At 44.3% G+C, this 16,761-nt stretch overlaps 1 protein-coding gene across 1 annotated transcript in view; it reads left to right on the top strand.

Annotated features, from left to right (window-relative positions):
• The first annotated feature begins 395 nt into the window (after window positions 1-395).
• The window catches only part of SCML4 (Scm polycomb group protein like 4), a 103,106-nt gene continuing 86,740 nt past the window's right edge, over window positions 396-16,761 (top strand). The window contains exon 1 of the mRNA XM_077811699.1: window positions 396-423. The gene's annotated coding sequence lies outside the window, so the exon portion shown is untranslated. The remainder of the gene's footprint in view (window positions 424-16,761) is intronic.

Here is a 16,761-nt window from a genome sequence, read left to right as displayed (position 1 = left end):
ATTTGGGTTTTTAATGTAGATCCTCGGGCAGTCAATCTAAAAAATGATCTTTTTAATTCCCCCAAATCATGTATTAAATTGGATTTAATCCTTAGGATCCTTACCTGACAATTGCCGGAGGCAGTGTTTTTTTGTGCTGGTTTTACCTTTAAGGACAAGAGGCATCTAACTTACAAAGGACGCAGAGGAGGGCACTTTAGTTTAGTTGATTTGTCTTTTCAGATGTTTTAAAGATAGGCTTGAACACAAATTGGTACAACAGGCACAAATAATTTCTTGATTAAGTAGACACACATCACCTGGGTGGTGGGTGTGTGCAACTCCTGTTAGCCCTTCAAATGTGTCCCTTAACTTCACACGCCATCACACCGTCCAGTCTACAAAGAGCAAATCTTTTACAGAGGGTGCAGTCCCACCGGCTCAGTGAGTAATTTAACAATTGACATAGCTGGAAGTTGTTTCTCTCTCCAGAGCTCAAATGAAAGAGGCTATGAATGCCATTTGCTTTGCTTGGGGTTTATCGAAACCTGCTAATTTGTTAGAACAAAATAGCATTGGGATTTTCAGTATGGATGAGGCAAGTTCCAGGAATCCAAAGCCAGTGTAGAAAGCTGCAGAAGGAACACGTGCTAACTCGTCTGTTTGGGGGGGGGGACTTTAATTTTAATTCTGTATTTTATTTTAAGAATACTTTGGAGACATTTTGACCAAGTATAGACCATGGGTCTTTAAGGTGCATAACACAGAGAGTAATGAGAAATAGATTTAAAAAGGGGTTAGGTAGCAATATCTGGAAGATGCAGAATTGTTTGTGTCCACAGGACTGTACCCTAAAACTTACCTTTGTGTTCTGATAATACGTACAGCTTCTTCAGAAATGCTGTGCAGACACTTTTCAGTTCAGATTAAACATTTAGAGCCAGTCAACAGCTTGTGTAAATTGTCATAGCTCCATTGACTTCAAAAAACCTGTCTTCGTTTACACCAGCTGAGGATCTGCCTTTTAGTTCTGAATGCCCAGTTTTAGAGATCTTGTTTAGACCCAGGAGCTTCCAGTCCTATCTAGCCACAGGTGACTTTTTGAAACTAAGATCTCATATTGATTTTTCCTGTACAATAAAAGACAGAAACACAGTTATTTAGTCAATGCAAGCCACACTTTGTGCCAGAAAGAATTCCACTGCTGGGTGCTGTTTATCTTACGCTTCTGGGGAACAATAACAAAACCCCTCACTTCCTGGGCTCGATCAAAAACTCTTGAGACAAACCCATTGTTAAAGTCTGTGGTGATGCAGTCTTGTCCAAAGGGGGCTGCTGGATAGATTTGCTATTTTTTTCATAGACCTATTTGCAATGGTGTAACCAGAGCACTCTTAATACAATGGTGGACACTATGCAGAAAAGAATTAGTATAAATCGTTGATTTTTTAAGTTTGGCAACATCCTGAAATCCAACAGCAGCTGATAAAGTATGAATGAATGAGGGACCAGATTGCCTATAAAGAAGACACTGCAGAGCAATATCTTTCTCAGGCATCCCCTGAGCTCTGTGCTTGCCACAAAATGTACTTGTTTGTTTCTACTAAAAATGGACAATGCAGGGTTATAGAGTTACGGTATATTTCAGATGTGTCATCCCTAGAACTTTAAGAATATTCAATTTAATTTTGCCATGTATTTTTTTCTTTCTATAACATAATGTAACGTACTATTAACCACCCCCATCCCTGACTGATTCTAGTCCGTCTGAGGTGAAGTTAGAAAGTGGGGTGTTGAGTGGGGTGTGCCACGAACAACTTGTGTACACGGCATCTGAAAGCCCTGCTTACTGAAGCCACCCTGCAACTCAGCGTGAAGAGGCGGTTCCTTGGTTCGCAGCTCTGGGACACTGAGAGCCTGCACTGTCCATCAGGCATACTGACAGCTGTGTACGGGGCAGCGGTCGGGGGCTACCCTCGCAAGAGACTGCAGCTTAGCTCTCAAAAGAGCATATTCACAACAAAATGAAACGAAGCGTCTTCCAAGCACAACGGCTCGCGACTCATTCTTTAATCAATGGCAAGATTTATTTTTTAACTTCATGTTCCATAGTGGAGCCTTTGCTGCTGCAGTACAGCTTTGTTCTCCTCTGGGCTCACACCCTGACTCCATGCCCCTGTCCCTTCGCTGCGCGTTTCAACTGGGAGGCAGCAGGAGGACCGATGAGAGGGCAAGAGTAGACTAGTGACAAGACTTCCAGCTGTCACAGTGTGTTGGTCTGTCACAGGCAATAATATCACAGTCTCGAGGCAGTGAAGAAAAGCAGGATGCCCCGATCTCATTCCAATCCTCCGTGCATCTGGGTCTTTTTGGAAACCTGAACCTGCAAACCTTTCCTTATCCCTGCCATCTCTTTGGGCTCAATGGTATCTTTAAGGTGCAGTCCTGTGCTGAGTTGCACCCCCTCCAGGTGCCTCTCTGAGCCCCACAGCATGCCGCTCGAGTGCAGCTGCACTTGCATCCCTGCAGGGGGCACTGCAATATACACTTGCTCTGTGGACCACTGCAAATGGCGGAAATAGCCATGGTGCTGCCCCCTTGCCCTCCCCACATGCTTTGGGATGCGGTGTGCCTCCAGGAGAGCATGGAGGGAGCAGTGCCTGTGTTCTCCTTGGCCTTTGTAGGCCATACAAATGGGAGGGAAAGTTCCTTGGGACCTCCCCTGAAACGGCACTCTCACAGGCTGGCCTTTGGGCTCAGTGCTATTGTTCATATGTCTAAGGTATGCCTACACTGCGGTTAGACACCTACCGCTGGTCTGGGCCAGCTGATGCGGGCTCGCAGGGCTGTTTCATTGCAGTGTAGCTGTTCTGGGTTGGGCTGGAGCCCAAGCTCTGGGACAACTCCCCCTCACAGGATCCTAGAGCCTGGGCTCCAGTTTGAGCCTGAACGTCTGCACCTCAATTAAACAGCCCCTTAGCCCGAGCCCCGCGAGCCTGAGTCAGCTGGCACGGGCCAGCCGCAGGTGTCTAACTGCAGTGTAGACATCTTCTAAGTCTCAATGTAGCATGGGGCCGCTGAAGGCAGAGGGCTCAAGACTCCAACAGTAGAAAGAGAGAGAAATGCCCGATTACTTTAAGTGATTATTTCTATTATTTGTGCTTGTCCTTGCACAAAAGGCCAATGTCCGCCCAGTAAGGGCTAAGCAGGAATTCTTCCCTGTTAAGGAAGGCCCTTACGCCACTCCAGCTAACTAGCAGAGTTATTTTGTTATTCTCTATACATACAAAACATGTACATGGCATGTACAAATCAGAGAGGGAGACACATTCTCTGCCCCAAACTACTGGCAACGGAGATAAACGAGGCAAATAAAAACAAGCCCTACAGACACAGGCCAGGTCAGGCAGGGGGCTGGCGAGGTGTGTCAGGAAACCATTTGGTGAGAACGAGAAAGTTTGGAAGAACCGGGTTACAAGGCAAAATTTGAAGAAGCAAAATCCTTAGGCTCGGTGGACCTGATCCAAAGCCCACTGAAGTCAGTGAAGGTCTTTCCACTGGTTTCCATTAGATTAGGTGCTGTCCATACTGGTATTTTCAGCAGTATCACATCTTCAGAGTGTAACATTGTAAAAGGGAGGTGTTAGTAAGAAGAAATAGAATTTTTCCCCTAGGGTCCTCTTCCGCCCCGCCCCAGCTGTATAGTGGGTGAAGGAAAGGGTTAGTACTAATCCTAATGTGAAGGAACTCTCAGATGGCTGGAAATCATCTTGCTGGCCATTAGAACTAGTGACCATATTTAGCAGGTGACTGCTACCATGGGTTTCACTGGACAGTGAAGGAACAATAATTAATAGTGTCTATTTGTACAATGGGAGACATGCCAATCTCACTTTGAATGAAAACGTATTTCTGGAATATATTATTTGTTTTAAGGTGTTGCCATATGAAGAATTGGCTTCCTGAAGAAGGGAAACAAAATTATCTTTCCTTTTTGCTATGTTCTTAAAAGCTCATTCACGACTGTGTCAGGGAGATTACACATTGTTCTATGCACACGTGCAAGAGAATTACAGTTGATGTGTGTTAAAGATGCTAATTAATTTGTTATTGACATATATATATTTAAATACAGTCTAAACTAGCCTCTTTGCACCAAGTTTTTCGACTGACAAGGGTGAAGGATTTGGCAGAAGAGGTGAGGGTGTGGTTAAATTTTCCTAACTAATCATTTAAATGCCTAATGTTGTGGGGGGTGGGGGGTTAATTGCCTTAAAACATCATGAAAACTAGAGGTTGTTGACTAAGATTGCGTGCTACCTGAAGGAAATAGTGTAAAATTGGACAGAACAAACACTGGATGGGTAAAAAGAAAAGGAGTACTTGTGGCACCTTAGAGACTAACCAATTTATTTGAGCATGAGCTTTCGTGAGCTACAGCTCACTTCATCAGATACATACCGTGGAAACTGCAGCAGACTTTATATATACACAGAGAATATGAAACAATACCTCCTCCCACCCCACCAGCAGGAGAGTGAATTTGTGTGGGGGGGTGGAGGGTGAGAAAACCTGGATTTGTGCTGGAAATGGCCTAACCTGACGATTACTTTAGATAAGCTATTACCAGCAGGACAGTGGGGTGGGAGGAGGTATTGTTTCATATTCTCTGTGTATATATAAAGTCTGCTGCAGTTTCCACGGTATGTATCTGATGAAGTGAGCTGTAGCTCACGAAAGCTCATGCTCAAATAAATTGGTTAGTCTCTAAGGTGCCACAAGTACTCCTTTTCTTTTTGCGAATACAGACTAACACGGCTGTTACTCTGAAACTGGATGGGTAGTTATGTTACATGGAAGGATGGATAATTCTTCTTGTACTGGATGGTTTGCTCTTGTTCTGAGTCCACCTTTCCGTACTCCCACTGATTTTCATCACACAGGATACTCTGAACTACAGTCCAAGCCTTTTGCTCTCCACATGTTTTCACTTGTTGTTCTTTTTGCTGGTGGGAAGGAAAAAGTTTCCCTTTTCCAGCCATCCCTTTCCCGACCCCAACCTCTTTGTGTGCACCAGAGCACCCCAAAGCCCTATCTCTACTGAGGTACACTTTTCTTCTGAAAACCCTTCCTGCTCCTTTATGCATATGTCTGTCTGTGTAGCTCTCCGTCAAAAGGTAGCTGGCAAAAAGGAGCCATTAGCACTTTACCAAATGCATATCTGGATCATAATGAATATTAATTAGTAACTGGAAAATATATGGCAGGCATAAGAATTCCAGGTAACTAGGCAATCCCTTCTGAAAACTTCTTAATTGCAATTAGGTGGTCTTGACTGCAGTTTGTAAGGCTGGAACCCAACAGGAGCTGAAGGAAACTCTGAAAGAAGCCTGATATTCTTTATATTAGAGATTGTCTAAACATCAGAGGCCAGAGCCTCAGCTGTGCTGACGGTAAATTTGGCCCAGGTCAGGGGAGTTTGGACTAGGGAGGGGAAAGTGCCTCTAAGCCACTTTTCCATGCCCGTGATCCTGGGTTGGTGTAACTTAAAGCATCTGAAATTAGGGCTGCTTGAAATGACATCAGCTGCCGTGGTTCTAGAGGGACTGCGATGCTGGCTGAGGATCAAATGGAGTAACATGTTTTTCACCTTGTCCCATTCCCACACAACCCTATGCGGAGGGTGTCGGAGCAGATTATTTCCCTCTCTCAGGGGAAATCCTCCCCTCACCTGCTTGGGCAACTTTTCAACCACTTCAAGGTGCTGGGGCAGAGCAACACTGCCAGGGCTGGGGCCAAGAACCTGGCCCTTGTCTCTCCAGCATTTTAAATGACCCATGGAACATTAGTCTGTCCGCTTAATGAATGATTTAGGGAGATCCACATTTTGGTTCTGATCCTGCGAACACATACACGCATCCTTACCTCTACTCACAGAAGTACTCCCAGTGGTGTTTCATTGATTTCAGTGGGACTACTCACATGAATAAAATGACGCCTACAGGGTCAGAACTTGAAATGATTTTAAATCCTAGTGTTGAATTTATCCTCCGCAGAGGTTATACACATATCCACATATGTACATTTGCATACATTGTATGTGTGCTGGTCAACAGGCTCTTCTCAACCTGTTGCATCATGTGCACACTTTCTCGGCATATCCTTCTTGGTATTGATGCTATACTGAATGTTGAGCAGGTGTCTATGTAAAACAAGTATGTCTGAGCATGATCTACACAGATGGTTAAGGCAACTGTGACAGAAGTGTTGATTTCTTAAACACAAGGGGTTAATTTAAGATGCAGCACAAGAAGTAGCATGTCACCTTAGTGTGACATAACACTAGTATGACCTCATTTGTGATCTCAAGCAAGACAAGTTGTTTGTAAAAATCAGCTACTTTCCTCTTTGAATTGCTCCTCAGGTGTGAAGTGTGTGTTTGGGGGGGCACTTTCTGCTGAGGGAGAGCCTGTAACTCTAAGTGATAGAGATGCTCTATTTGTGCATTGTGCGCACACATTTTCCTGGCACTTGCCTGATTCTCTGCGTTTTGGCCTGTACATCAGTGCACTGAGCAGAGCAGTGCAGAATGTAACCGGTGAGGGGAGGGCAGTGTACAATAAACTTCCCACTTTTTTCCACAATAGATATTTCTGTTCAACTCCCTCTGTTTTTAATAGATTAGCTTATCATTAACATATTTATTTTCACAATTGCACTGGGTAAGATGCCCAAAGTTGGTTTGATAATTAACTGAGAGCTGAACCTCTGCACCAGAGATGAAGGAAGGTCTTGGGCAAGCTCAGGCCGTAACCAGGGCTTTTAATTCTGCACATTAAGGTTTCATTCTAGCAATGCAATTTGTTAAGGAGGACATTCTCCTGACACTTCAGGTGTGGTGCAGTTGATAAAAGAGAGAGAAAAACACAGGCTTTGCCAGAGCACGTGACTGTTCCATCAGAATCCCACTTGCAGCAGTGGCTGGTACCTGATGCCACAGGGAGAGGCAAGTCTCTAACAATGCATCCCAGAGAGCATTCTACAGTGTTTCCAGATACCTCCAGGAAAGACTAGACTGATTGAACCTCCCCTGCAGAGATAGGTGAGGAAGAGCTCCCTTGTGCTGTAGCATATATTTCTTTTAGCTTTTGAAAAGTGGAGGTGTTTTAGCAAGACAGGTCCCTGGAGGGAAATGCCTCCCTGATATGTCCATTTAAAGGATCAGGTTGGCTTGGCAACAACAGTTTTCAAGAGGGGCTTTATGCTGCACTCCCACTCCACCCCCCCACCCCTTTCCCCCTTCATCCCACTCTACGTAAAGAGAGAGACAACTTCCCACAGTGAGGGGGAAATCCCTGGGGATATGAAGTCCTTGAAAGACCATCCCACCCCAAATAACCCCATTATATCATTCTTCAAACAGGGCAAGCAACTCCCCTAAGACATGTGAGATTCCAGGCCACAGACCCTGTGTAATTCCACAGTTGGATTTATTATTAATAGTTATTAATAGATGTCTGGAGGCTCCCACCAAGATTAGGGACCCATTTTGCTAGGCCATAGTTTGAATGAGGAACTCTCTCCAATAACTTACAGCATAAAGAGACAAGAAACCATGTGCTGTTGTTCCCATTTTATAGCTGGGGAGGGAGACAGATTGTGACTTGCCCAAGCTCCCTCAGGATGGCTGTAGCAGAGCTGGGAATGAAGCCGAGCTGGGAATGAAGCCAAGCTGTCCTTAGTGGTGCCTTAACCTCAAGACAGACCCCCCGGCCTCCTTGATATGAAATCTCCCTTTCCTCTCTGAAATTACCTCAGTAATTAGATATGGGATGTAATTCAATTGCAGTCTCATCAGAGTCTGTCACAGCCTGAGTTTTGAGAGGCTAAGAGGATAGGGCAGAACATTGTAGAAATTTCTATATACACCAGCACTTTTCTGAAAGAGTTTTGGTTTGATTCATATACCTGTATAAACGTAAAGCTGGGCTAACCACTGAGAAATCCACATGTTCACAGGCAGCATCCATACCCACTTTTCCTGACCTACCTGTGCCACTGATGGAACCATTGAGTCTGTGTTCCACTCCCAGAAAGGCCACCTCCCAACCAACCTGCTAGTGTCCTCATAAGCACATTTTATCCACTCTGACTAATGTATTCATATTGCACCCAACGCCTTAGTAGCTAAGCATCTTTCAGGAGGGGAAGAAAGAAGCCAAAGGATGACAGAAATGTTATAAAGCAACTGGGGTTTTTTGGATGTTTTATATAAAATGGCTTCATTTATGAAATTTAAACATAAGTTTACAAATGCTGTGCACTTAGGAGAGGCACTGGGAACATATGCGTAGAAATAAAAAAGATAGAAACAGGAGAGAGAGAGAAATCCTGGATGAGGGTTCCTCCAATTTCACCAGAAATAATACTTGGGCCTAATAATAAAGTGGATTTTTTTTGTTTTTTGTTTTAAATGGGAAGCAGTGGTCAAAGGAGGGAAAGGGGCCTGGGACTGATAACTAGGGAGAAATTGCCGGGGCATGTAGCATGATGGAATTATAGTTTGGAGACTAAGCATATTTTCTTCTTTGCTGATGATCTCCATTTGTATCTGAGCAAATTAGGACTGAATTGTTGAATATTAAGTCTTCATTCCTGAGTATGCTGGACTGGGTTTCTGGTTTAGTTAAGCACCAAACAAAAAAAGCATGTGTCGCCTGTAAAGTTCTTGGAGAACCGCCACTGAAAAAAGGCTTGAGCAGGTGGAAAGTGTGATTATTTAGTTCTTCTCCTAGGCCCTCTCTCCCCTGTCTATACATGCAGACTGGGCTCGAACATCCCTGGGAGGAGTTCAGAGTCTCCCCACAAGCTTGAGAATTTAACAGGGATGAAAGCAGTGGGGTTCTAGAGAATGTAATAAATAATGAGATCCTTGTTATAGATTTCTTTGAACCATCCTACTGAATTCGGTAGCAGGGATATCATTCTCTTTTGAAATTCCTAGGGTGGGTTAAAAAACCCTGACCCTAAACCTGTGGAAAAGTTGTTATTTAGGACTTTTCCTAAAGAGAGAGAGACATAGCAAAGAGTAAACCAACGAACTAAGTACAAATGTAATGGGACATGTTGGTGTGAAAGGGAAATAAAGAACAGTTCAGTGCCCTTTGGAGGATACACCTCTGTGCAAGGCATCTTTCAGTCACACCTATTGCCTGAGTGACTTGAGGGATTTAAGGAGATGGATTAATATACTGTCCACTACATTTGAAAAGTTTCCTTGGTGCAAAAATTTGTTTTCTTCTGCTATGCAGCACCATTGACTTTGTTCTGACACTCTCCCATTGGTACCCTGTCAAACAATCCCAGGAGAAAAATGTAAGAGTGAGTTAGTTTTTTTATTGTCTTTTTCCTCCCTGACTCCAAAGGCCATTATTGAATACACTTGGCTTTTGGTGTCGGGAAACCAAAGGGTTAAAGAGGGGTGACCCATCTTTCCAAGGAAGGTCCGCTTCATTCATGCAAGTTGGGAAGCTGCCAAGTTACCAATGAGACCCTGAATGAGTAACCCGTTAAAATTACAGAGCATTAGTCTACTGCCCAGGGGGTGGGTGGGAGGGAGCCCAGTTTAACCAAGACAGAATGGCAATGCAAGAAACAAGGATTTGGAGGTGGGTGCCCAGCACACAAAAAATGAACTAAACAGAAGACAGAGCATCTGAGAGAAACTCTATTTATTATCATTATTTATGTACAGGCAGAGATTCTATGTCCTTTCCCCCACTGCAACAGAAAAAATATATTCATAACATTTATCTCCTGATTTCATCTGTCAGCCTCCATCTATTTCCCTATAAACGATGAATGAGAGATGTGCCTGGTAACTATCTCTTATGGCTCAGAAAATATTTGAATGTATTTGCATATTAAGTTAGCCACATTTACACTGCGCTTACTAAATGCAGCAACACGAAATCCTACACAAAGGGGGCTCGTCGGCCATTAATGTGTCCGGGATTTATGTGAACGGCTTCCCTTAATGGTAATGGGAGTTACCTGCACAAATTGCCTGTGCTCCAAGAGGGGCTAGTGCATGTAAATACGTATCACTCGGTATGGTTTATTTAAAAAAAACAGCACCCTGGCACACTAAGATATTGCCACGTTCCTGATATTTGCCTAGTTTTTCTCTTCCACGGTGGCGTGATGCCTGGTTATTGACTATGTGGCACTCTTCCCTTTTAGGGCCCATTCCTGCAAACGCTTACATGCATGTGCAGTCCCATTGATGTCAGTGGGGCCTACTTGCGGGAGTAAAAGGTTGCCAGGAGCAAGACCCTACTGAACCAAAGTCTCAATATGGTGTTAGGGCAGCAAGAGGGAGGGTGTTAATTCCAGCCTGCTTGTCTGCTGGCCAAACTTACACTGTTTCTACCTACTGTAAATTCCCCCTCCTTTTTCGGCTGGGTAAGGAATTCTTCACCTCTGGTCCTAAACTGGCATGTAGTCTTGCTGTGCACTGTTCAGCACCTGCCACTTTCCGCCCCTGGCATATCTGCATTTCGGTGTCCGTGCTGTGACTCTTTTGCTAATACAGGGCCTGATTCTCCTGTCATTTACTCTGATATCAGTGAGGAGTAAATCCAGTGCATTCAATGGAGTACCATGGCTGTGTCACCCAGGAGCAAATTCTCAATGACCAATCTGTGGACCTGCGCCAGTCCCTGAGATCTCCTTGGCACAGTTTAGGAAGGCAGCAAGCCCGTCCCTGGTATCAAAACAGTTGAGAAACATGGCTCTAGCCTTTGTAAAAACAAGAGAACACCCCTATAATGAGCTATCCCTGAGAGGAGAACACAGGGCTGCCCTGTGACAATCCATTTCCCTCTGGCTGTTGCCAGACTCTTCCCTACGTTGCCCCACTTTCCATTAGTACCCTGTGTACTCTATTTATGCAGTGCTCTCTTTGAATACAGCCCTATTCAAAGCACTTCACAAGACAAGGCCCCTGCCCCTTGTCTGGCTCAGGTGAATAGTATACGTGATAACTGCTCAACGGCAAGAAGGCAGAGAGCCCATGGATCTTATTCCCTTTTATATTAATGCCTCTCTATGCTGGCTGAGTGGTGTAAAGAGGCCTTAGTGTATAAGGCACCATGTCTCTGCAGAGCTTAGAAAGACTCCAGGCCTGACTACTATAAAGCACAGTGTAAATCCGACCCTTTTGCAAAAGCCTTTCCTAAATACCAAGAGAAAGAATTGAAAGGAAGGAAGTAGAGAAGAAAAAGCACCTGCAGCTGGGAGTAGCCAAGGGCGAGGGCCACAAAGGACAAACCAATGCAAGTCTGAATGGTCTTGGTGTCTGTTGGCCTCTTTAGAAAAACCTACACTAGGTAGATCGCAATAGAAGATCATCATGAAAGGTGATTTTGGGGGAGGGTTATGGGGCCTGGGAAGTGGGAAGCGGGTCTAAGGGTAATAGCGGTGTGGTGAGAACTTGTGTGTGTCAGAGAACACACACTAAGCCAGGAGATACGTGGATCCCAGCCTATCCAGACAAGGAGGATTTGCTAAGTATATTCAAGTGGTTCAGCACATCTTTCCTGCAGATCACCTGGGTTTTCACTGCCTGCCGTCCCCTCTTGAGCGTCTCCTGCTTTTCCAATCACAATCAAAGCCACGGGTTTGGTTTCACAGAGCCTCAGTGCACCTCAGGTCCATGAATACTTTTCAGTACTGAAGCTGGGTGTGTGTTTCCTTTTAGAGAGGGCAGACAGGGAAGGCCTGTTCCCAAGTTTCCTGTTAGCCTACTACTTCGTGCTGTAGTGAAACAATGCATTGTATATGCAAATGATATTGATGGCCTGCAAGATTTGGCCAGGCCACAGGAAATCTTTTATGGTTCCTCCATGATGGAGTTGCTCCATTAATCATTTCATTCAGAGGTGTGCACAGATTTGCACCAGATTCTGTGCTGAAGGCTGCCCTTGTATTGGTTTTGGTTAGAACATGCAAGTTGGGAGTGTGTTTCTTGTAGGGGAGCAGTTGTTGAGAGAGGATTCTCGTGCTTGCCAGAATTTGTCATGCTTTTGATCAGTGTGGTTTTTACTTGTCAGTCTTGTTTGTGTCTTCCCCCTGGCTGAATTAATCCTGTGTCTTGTGGTGTTGGCAACATTTTCATTATTTGGGGTATTTTTGCTAGCTGCCAGGTCATGTGTTTTATCCTCATGTTAGTGAGATACACTCTCTCACCAGGGGTGCAATGTCATTTAGTGCAGGGGTTCTCAAACTTTTGTACTGGTGACCCCTTTCACACAGAAAGCCGCTCAGTGTGACCCCTCCTTATCAATTAAAAACACGTTTTTATATGTTTAACTCCATTATAAATGCTGGAGGCGACACAGGGTTTGGGGTGGAGGCTGACAGCTCATGACCCCCCCCCCCATGTAATAGCCTCGCGACCCCCTGTTTGACAATCCCTGATTTAGTGGATAGAGCACTGGACTGGGACTCCGCAGACCTGGCTTCCATTCCCAGCTCTGTCACTGACCTGCTGGGTGACCTTAAGCTAGTCACTTCACTACTGTGCCTCATTTTCTCCTCCAACCCTCTGTCTGTCTTGTCTACTTTGAGGGTGAGCTCTTCAGGGCAAGGACTGACTTACTCCATGTTTGCACAGAGTCTAGCGCAATGGGCCCTGATCTCAGTTAAGGCCCAAGGTGCTAACTGTTATAATGATTAGTTATTATAGTGAGTGGCTGGACACATTAAGCTATGGCTGACACAGTCAGGTGCAGGTTTAGTTTAGGAGTTTGGAGGGGATTGTGCAGAGATTTCTACTCTTATGGCAAAAAGTTTGGGTTCCCTCCCCCCCGCCCCACAGCCCTTTGAATGGGTTAAGATTTGCACTTATATACATCACGGACCATGCTTATAGCTGCAATTCTGTGGCTTTTTTTTTTTTTTTTTGCATTACTTGTGTGTTTGTGGGGAGTCTAGATTTAATTTTGTGGTGATAATTTGCCCAGACAGTAGAGTGCAGGTTATTCCTTGTCTTACCTACACTCAGCCCAGCCCAGCCCATTTAATTTGGAGACCACTTCCTTCTCTGTGGGGATATCCATCTGTAGTCTTGCTACTTCAAGCATCAGCTGGCAAGCAGTGCTCAGGCAGCAAGCAGCTTTCAACCTTCCTCCAAGCCAGCCTTAGCAAAGTGCTTCAACAACTCAGCAGAGCTGCCCCAGCCAGGGGAAGGAGGAAGACACAGAAGCCAAGATTTTTCAAACGAGGCTAAGAGAGTTAGGCACCCACTTCCCACTCAGTTGGATTTGAGTGCCTAAATCCCTTAAGCACCTTTGAAAACCACAGCCAGAGAGACACCTTCCGTACTGTGGAATGCAGGGCTGCTACTGAGCCAGTCCATGTTGTTTTTCAAGAGAAATCCTGAACACTTTTCATTAGAGCTGTGCAGTGAAAGCTGAAGCTGCGTGCAATCTGTCTGGCTTGAGGAGGGATTCTGATGAACCTCTAGCTCAGACCATCCAACTGTTTGCTAAACTTTAATCTAAAATTGCCCTTTCTGCGTATCCCTGGGGCCTGGTCCCGCTCCCAGCGAGTTCCGTGGTGAAACTCCCATGGACATAGATGGAAACTGGGCCCAAGCTCATTGTTTGTTGTCACGGGTGTTTGAAATTGGTACCCACGCTGGCTGATCTATCTATCTTTGGTATCAGTATGGCTCGCATTATCTTAGCATCCGAGCACCCACAGTCATTAATGTATTTATCCTCCCAACACTGGTAGGAGGTAGGGAAATACTGTTATCCCTATTTTACAGAGACAGAGTCACCAAACCTGGGTGATTTGCCCAAGATCACCCAGGATATTCTGTTCTCCAGCAACCTGAGTTTCTCCAAGTCCCAGGCTCATGATCTAACCACCAGGCCACCCTTCTGCTCCATCCAGTGTCCCCTGCCACAATATAGTCATGTGTTTTTAAGAAGACTATGTCCTTCTAATAATACATAATATGATTACTAATCAAGGAAGACCAGTTTCAGTAGGGATCTATTAATAAAAGGCCTTATGACTAGAGAAACCCAACATAAGAAATACAGCTCCCAGGGAACGGAAAGCTAAACGGTGTGGCATACATGGTGTACCCTACACCCAGGTGTGTTGTCAGCAGCTGCTACACATTCCAGGATGTTATTTGTTGCCTGTCTTTTTATTGGATCGAATTTGCCCACTGCAGAGTAAAAAACCCCAAGAGCATGCAAAGCTCCTTCTTTGTGGCACTTCCTGGGGCTCTAAGCAGCACTCTGGCACGAGCCTGCGCCAAACGCTGTTTTCTTGTGGGAATTACGGAGAGAGAAGAAGTAATTTTTTTCAAATAGACTATCTGAAGATAACTCCGTGTTAAACTGAAAATCAAGTCATTAGGCTAATGGGGTTGATCACAATGTTATTGTTTTGGTCTGTCTTAAGAACTCAGGTGGCAATTAATTAGTGAAAGGACCACAAGTTGCTGAATTTCAGCACTCCGCGAAAGGAGCAGTTCCTGGCAATAGCAGGAGCAGCATTAGCAGCAATCTAGTCATTTTACAGTAACTGCAGTGGAAGATAATGGCAGTGCTTTTGTTAACCTAATTCACACGTCTATGAATCATATCACGGTAAGAACCCAGTGGGAACAGAGGCTTTTAAGGGGAGTTCTCGTCCCTTGTTAGGTCTGCACATGAGTGGCTGTGCTTTGTTTCACCCTGTGTTTTCCAAATAGCCATGGTGATCACTTTAAATCACTTTCTAATTCTAAAATGAGCTTATTACACGGAATTATGTTAATGAACACGGTGACATTGACATTATAATGGAGCACGCGCTGGCTGACACAGCAGTCTGTCGGTTCATGTGGGGAACCTTGAAATACTAGCACAAACCATGTGGAATAGCAACCCCATCATTTTTAGTGACGGCCTTGTCCCGTCTTCTTTAACGGGAGATACTATGCAACAGTTATGCCTGGCCTGTTGCTTCTCTGCAGAGCTGGCCTCTTGCTCACCGTGCCTGGTGGGCTTGTGGTTTGCGTGCTGCGCCCTGCTTTTCTGCTCACCTCTGCAGATCTGACAGTGACGTCCACGACCTGGGTGTGTGTCTGCATGAAAAGACCAGGATTAAAGAGAGAATGTGGGGCAAGTGAGAGGAAACGAGTGTACAATTAATTTGAGATGGAGTATGTATCTTAATGTCCACGATTCACCCCTAATCCTGGTTTTAAACAAGTAGTGACAAAGATTGTGCAAAGAAATGGTCTGAGCAGTAGCCTGAGAGCCAGGAACTCCAGAGTCTCAATTCAGTATTAATTCTGATTCTCTCCAAGGCCTTGGGAAAGTCACTTATGCCTAAATTTTGAACACTCAACATAAGACATCTGAGGCCAGATTTTCAAACATGCTGATCACCCACATCTCCTGCTGAAAGCAATGAGCGCTGCTGATACCCAGGCCTTGTCGACACAAGAAAATTGTAACAATTTAAGTCCTTTTTGAAATTGACCTAGTTAAATCAGCCTTTGGACTGTGTATGGACACTCTCTTGTTTCAGTTTGAGCATTGATATCGATTTTAGCTTAATCTTGTTCCTTAATGATATAACAATTTGTCAGTGGAAAGATTCAAAATGAAAATGTTCATTTCAAATCAAATCAATTTTGAGGGGGAAGGAAGGGGTTTGTTCTTGCCCTTCCTCTCCCTTTTTTCCTTTTCTCTTCCCACTTTTTTTCACCAGAAAAGGAGGGGAGGGAAAGGAGCAAAAGGGAAGAAAAAACCTGAAGCCCCCAAATTTGGTTTTGTTTCAAATCATTTTTGTCAAAAAACCTGGAAAACATCCAAACAAACATTTTCATCTTGTTTAATTTTGTTTTTTGTTTTTCAGAAAAAAATTCCCATTTTTAACCTGCCCTAATGAAAGCGCTATCTAAATGCCAGTTATTACTATTACATGCAGTGTTTTAGTCGTATCGGTCCCAGGATATTAGAGAGACAAGGTGGGTGAGGTAATAGCTTTTATTGGAGCGACTTCTGTTGGTGAGATATGGAAACATTTCTGGAAAACATTTAAAATATTCATTTGATCATTTCTGACCTTCTGTATTGTAATTTGGTTTGAATACAAATTATGACCACATGTGCTCCTGACATTTATGGGAATTACATACAAAAAGGAAAGGAATGTCTCCCCTTATAATTTACTAATCCATATAGATGCATTTCACTTACAGTTTAACCTGTTTTAAGCCTGTCAACAAAAATTGTTTGCATAAGAGAAATGGTTATTTAATAAGGCTTGGGCAGAGCTGCACTAGGATTGTATGGAATAACTTTTGGGGGTGGGGTATAGTCTGCCAGGATAGAAAATCACCCAAGGAAGGTGATCTCTTGTACAAGCTTCACTATATTCTCCATTCCCTCAATTCCCTATCTCTATGTGGGGGAAATAGTCTTGTAGTTAATGCTTTGCGCTGGGATGTGAGTTCAATTCCTGGCTCAGCCACAAACTTCCTCTGTGATGTTGGGCAAGTCACTTGAGCTAGGGCTACACAAAAGCTTTTTGCCACCATAGCTGTGTCCATCAGGGGTGTGATGAGCCATGATCCCTAACCAACAGCTGGGCTGGTAAAAGACTCTCTGGTGTAGACACAGTGAAATCAGCAAAATTGTAGTTTTGTAGTGTAGACCTGGCCTCAGTTCCCGATATGATAAATCTTCCCTCCCTCACAAGGATGCT

This window comes from Eretmochelys imbricata, chromosome 3 (assembly GCF_965152235.1).
Source record: "Eretmochelys imbricata isolate rEreImb1 chromosome 3, rEreImb1.hap1, whole genome shotgun sequence".
NCBI classification, from domain to species: Eukaryota; Metazoa; Chordata; order Testudines; family Cheloniidae; genus Eretmochelys; species Eretmochelys imbricata.
The sequence above is the reverse complement of the archived record's forward strand: the minus strand, read 5'-3'. Positions and strand labels throughout refer to the sequence as shown.